We start from the raw sequence: 5,951 nt of genomic DNA on the forward strand, positions 1-5,951 counted from the left end.
CAATTGGTAAACGGTCCATTTTAACACGGGTAATGTACCATGAAGCAAATACCGTCCGCCCTTTCGGAATTTTACGTGATACCATGTTTGTGACTATTACAGCGCTATCCATCACAAAGCGAAAAAAGTAGTCCAACTAAAACATTCATATTTCTTTACGTACTACTCGAATATGTAATAAAAAATCGGGGTTCCTATTTATTAAAAGTCCCAGTTGATATCCGTTTGACATGTGGCAGCGCCATCAAGCGGACCAACCATAGCGCCATCTGGTTTCCCCCTTCAAGTTAGACGGGTTTCGTTGTTTGTAGTTTCTTCGTTTGACGCTTATTTCGTGAGATATTTGGCCCGGCCACTATCAATGAACCACCTTGTATACTGGAATCACCTGCGCTTTTTTCCAGTCGCTTGTGCTGGGCGGCAGATTCATGATAAATGCAACCTAGGTAAGGGGTAGAATATTGAAAATGAAATCCCTGTTTGAACCAAAAGCCCATAGTTGTGACAGGTGATCTAAAACTTTTGACTGGCGGTGTAAGTGTGGTAAAGGTGAAAATGTGCGCTATGGCGACGTTATTACCGAATGCGTCCAAACAGAATAAACGTGCTGTGCTCTTTTCTTGGTTTCCAAAACAAAAGAACCGGTAGACATCCATCAAAGAAGGATGAAGAATGTGTGTGGGGCAGCATATCTGTCGAAAATCACCTTTGTGGAATGGTGCCCCGAGTTCTGTGCTGCTTCGTGATAATGCACCTCCCCATACCGCAAACGCAGTAACATAACTCATGTGGGAGACATGGGAGCATCTACCATATAGCCCTGGTCTCTCGCCATGTGATTATCCAGCCTTCGGTCCCTTATAAAGGGCCTTGAAGAGTCGGCGGTAGTTACGGACCTCTTAACGCAGCGGGACACAGTCTTTTGCAAAATGTTCAAATGTGTTTGAAATCTTATGGGACTTAACTGGTCATCAGTCCGTAATCTTACACACTACTTAACCTAAAGTATCCTAAGTACAAACACACATACACACCTATGCCCGAGGGAGGACTCGAACCTCCGCCGGGACCAGCCGCACAGTCCATGACTGCAGCGCTTTAGACCGCTCGGCTAATCCAGCACGGCAGTCTTTTGCAAAATGGATATCCTCAACCTGATACGTCGTTGAATGATTACCTCGTTGCTCGCGGCGATTTTGTCCGATTGGCATGCCGATTCTGGACTGCGCTGCCTTCTAACGAAAACTTTCTCATCGTCCCTTATGTCAACATAGCCTCCAGGCATTGAAATGCCGGAGTAATATTTTGGTAGCTTTCGGTGAAGATGTTCAAGGTGTAATATTTGCTTCTCCCGTCAATGTATGTGCCGAAAATAGAAACGAAGCCCTCGTGGAGTGGACCTTATCACTGGTGGAAAACTACTCCAAAATACAGAGTAAAGAACAGTGCAGTTTCACGTTATATAACTTTTGGTCAGGTGACTCAGATCATTAGTTAAGCACAAGGTAAGCAGATAAGGTGTGACTCAGTACTGAGAAGAGAGCGATGGTCTAGATAAGAAATGCGAAGTACTTTCTCCAACACATTCACCTAATTATCTTGGTGATGTAACTTCTTACCACCATGTTTCTTGTATCTGCAAATCCAATGTGGTTTTTAATAATTCGATTTTCTATAAAACGCAATAATTTTTCTTATTATTCACATGCCCTTGTTTCGACGTATATCTGTCATCTTCAGTATGTCTCTTGTTGCTTGTGTAAAACCCTCATATTGGCTTCTGTCACTCGATTTCTACTCTTTTTCTTCTTCATAAAACGTTTCTGCTTATGCAGGCCGTTCACAGAGCCTTTTCTGAGTTTCTCTTTTTTCCCTCAGTCAAATCATTTAGCATGTCCTCCCATTACAGTGCTCTTCGGTTCACATCATCCTTCACCTCGTCTCTCCATGTCGTTTGTGGTCTTCCAGTCGGTCTTGTTCCAGATGCTGTCCATTCCAGGGCACTTCTCGGAAGTCTTTCTGATCCAATTCTTCTAATGTGGCCAAACCGATTAAGCCTGTTTTTCTCCACGGGTTTTTTTAGAGGCTTGATCTGTAGGGTGTTCCGTATTGTTCCGTTTCTTACCCTGTCCCCTCTCAGCTTACATAGGATCCCCAGTGCAAAGCGCATCTCTGTTATTTGTATTCTGCTCAGATCTCTCTTTACCCAAGCCCAATTTTCTGATCCATGTTAAAATTGGCGGATAGCGTGACTTGTACATCTTGATCTATGCTTTGACAGATGTTTTCCAATTTCTAATTATGTTAGATAGTTTAAACTACACTGAATAACCAAAGAAACTGAAACACCTGCCTAATATCATGTAGGGCACCCACGAGCAGGCAGAAGTGCCGCAACACGACGTGGCATGGACTCGACTAATGTCTGAAGTAGTGCTGAACGGAACTGACACCAAGCCGGCCGTTGTGGCCGAGCGGTTCTAGGCGCTTCAGTGCGGGACCGCGCTGTTGCTACGGTCGCAGGTTAGAATCTTGCCCCAGGCATGGATGTGTGTGATGTCCTTAGGTTAGTTAGGTTTAAGTAGTTCTAAGTTCTAGGGGACTGATGGCCTCAGATGTTAAGTCCCATAGTGCTTGGAGCCATTTGAACCACATTTCTTTTGAAATTGACACCATGAATCCTGCAGGGCTGTCCATAAATCCGTAGGAGTAAAAGGTGGAGACCTCTTCTGAACATCCCAGATATGCTCAATAATGTTCGTGTCTGGGGAGCTTGATGGCCAGTGGAAGTATTTAAACTCAGAAGAGTGTTCCTGGAGCCACTCTGTATCAATTCTGGACATGTTACTGACTTCACTGATCTGGGCCTGTTACTTAAACCAACATGGCCTTGCTGTGCTGGTACATTGAGCAGCTAAAAGCAAGGGGAAACTATAGCTGTTATTTTTACCAAGGGCATGCTGTTCTACCATACGTTGGCATCCTTTTGGGTGAAATATTCTGGAAGTAAAATAATTATCCCCCATTCGGATCTCTGCTTTTGCAGCATGGACCACTCCCAGACATGTAGGAAGAGGGTCAGTAAGGTTCTGGAAGGTACTGACAGGGATTTGGTGCCATGGTGACTCCAGTGTTGTGGCCACTTGCGCTATGTTTCTCGGTTGAGGATCCATGGCACAAACAACCCAACTGAGCCGGTCCCACAGATCCTCGATTGGGTATAAATCCGGAGAGTCTGGTGGCGATGGAGTTAAACTCTTCCTGGTGCGTTTCGAATCACGGACGTACACTGCAAAGTGTACGACACATTGCAATGTCCTGCTGGCATTTGCCATTATGCCAAGGAAAAACAAACAATGCAGGGATAGATGTAGTATCCAAGGACAGATGCATACCTATGGTGATCCATTGTGTCTTACAGAATCACGAGATCGCCCAAGGAGTGCCACGGAAACATTCTCCAGACCTTAACGCTCCCTCCTCCATCCTGCACCATTCTCAAGTTTGTGGCAGGGTCTTTGCTTTTAGACATTTCACGCTGTACACGCCAACGGCCATCTGATGCAGAATAAATCGTGATTTGTCTGAAATTGCACGTGTCGTTAGCCAGTGGACGTCCAGCTGAGGTATCGGCGTGCAAATCCCAGTCTTCGAAAGAGAGTGTCCGCACGTTCCAACATTGCAGGAGTCACAATTGGGTCCGGCCATCTGGCAAGCAGGAGATCGGAAGGTTTGCTCGACCTTGTCCGCCCAACTACTCAACGTGATTTTGTCCACTCTCAGCGCCTATGAATATCAGCGATTTTTTGTCAAAAGAAGCTGAATTACGGCTCTCTGCTTGGGACGCACCTCCGCTAGAGATGCCATTTTGAAGACTACAGTTAGCGCCGCCATCCATCGGAAATTTGTGAAACTACAGGGGCTGAAGAAGAATGTGCCACGATATCCCACAGTAAATTCCTCATTTTTTTCTACAAAAATCAGGCGAGAAAAAAAGTTTTACTGAGCTGGGACTCTGACCTTTGCCTTTGGCGCGAAGGTGTCTTACTGACTGAGCGATCTAAGCACAACTTACGAGCAAGCCTCACAGTTTTACTGCCGCCAGAACATCGTCTCCTACCTTCCAAGCTTCACAGAAGTTACCTGGCATGTCTTGCGGGACTGGCGCTCCTGGTAGAAAGAATAATGTGAAGACAGGACTTATCCACAGCTTGAGGGATTGTTTACGAAAGCAATTTTCACTCTGCAGCGGTGTGCTCGCTAATCTGAAACCTCCTGACGGATTAAGAATATGAGCCGTGCTCGGGTAGCTCACTCGGTGCAGCACATGCCTGCAAAAGGAAAAGATCCTAGGTTCGACTCCTGGTCTGGTACACAGTTTTACTTTGCCAGGAAGTTTCAGATCAGTACATACTCCGGTGCAGAGTAGAAACTGATTCTGGATGCAATGGTGTTACTTGTGCTTAGTGTTGTTCCCAAGTCTGGCAGGGTGTTGAAGGGGTGTGAACAGAATCAGATGTTGAGAGTACTTGCGAAGGACGCGGAGCTGCCGAGTGCTCGTGTGAGACGGCGTTATCAGCACCTGACAAAGTTTAAAAGGGCGGCGTCTCCATTAGGCCGGCTGCTCCAACGACGCAATTCCCAGATCTGAAGGGCATTCGGAAGTGACAGGGTCCGACATCGCATGAGAACGTGAGAGCACATATACTCAGTGTCACGACTGCGGTTTTACCTCATCTGACCACCACAAGGGAAGATCGCAATACAGCCAGAGTAGGGAATGGTCGTCCCATCCATGCGTAGGCTGCCATTAACACCACAACACGAAGGGCTGCGTCTGGAGGGTGCCACGACAAGGAAGTATCGACTGCTGACGAATGGGGCCGCATTGTGTTTAGCAATGAATACCGGTTCTGCACTAGTCTGGATGACTATTGCAACGTAACCTTCTACTACCGGTGGCATAGTTAATGTTAAAACTCGGACCTGTTAGGAAGATTACCGTCACTTGCCATGTTCTATAGATCCTGCAAGCTACCCTCTGTAGTAATGAAACTTCCTGGCAGATTAAAACTATGTGCCGGACCGAGACTCGAACTCGGGACCTTTGCATTTTGCAGACAAGTGCTCTACTATGTGAGCTAACCCAGCACGACTCACGCCCCGTCCTCACAGCTTTACTTCTGCCAGCATCTCGTCTCCTACCTTCCAAACTTTACAGAAGCTCTCCTGTGAACCTTGCAGAACGAGTACTCCTGAAAGAAACAATGTTGCAGAGACATGGCTTAGCCACAGCCTGGGGGATGTTTCCAGAATGAGATTTTCACTCTGTAGCGGCGTGTGCGCTGATATGAAACTTCCTGGCAGTCTGAAAGGTAGGAGACGAGATTCTGGCACAAGTAAAGCTGTGAGGACGGGGCGTGAGTCGTGCACGGGTAGCTCAGATGGTAGAGCACGTGCCCGCGAAAGGCAAAAGTCTCGAGTTCGAGTCTCAGTCCGGCACACAGTTTTAATCTGCAGGAAGTTTCATATCAGCGCACACTCCGCTGCAGAGTGAAAATCTCATTCTAGCCTCTGTAGCAATGGTTTGAGAAATTCGTGTGGTCCACGAAATTACAGGCCCCTGCGAGTTATTGCCGGTTATTAATAATTTATAGCGGTAGGGTTTAACCAACCGGTAAAAATTTGAACGCAACGGATAACGCAATATTTTTAAAATCACTACGGAACTCACCTATGCACGGCTTAGTAGGCAGCATAGAGCCTTCATTTACTTTCATGACACAGCATTCGTCTGTGATACTGACTTTCACCTATTCTTTATGATGAAGGGAGGAAATAATCAGTAGAGGGTATAGATTAATTGATATTTATTGAATACCGATGGCATTTCAACAACTAGCCGTGTATCTGTTAGAATATACATTATCACAACTGTTTTCTCTAGTTAA

The sequence above is a fragment of the Schistocerca gregaria genome, chromosome 9 (assembly GCF_023897955.1).
Source record: "Schistocerca gregaria isolate iqSchGreg1 chromosome 9, iqSchGreg1.2, whole genome shotgun sequence".
NCBI classification, from domain to species: domain Eukaryota; kingdom Metazoa; phylum Arthropoda; class Insecta; order Orthoptera; family Acrididae; genus Schistocerca; species Schistocerca gregaria.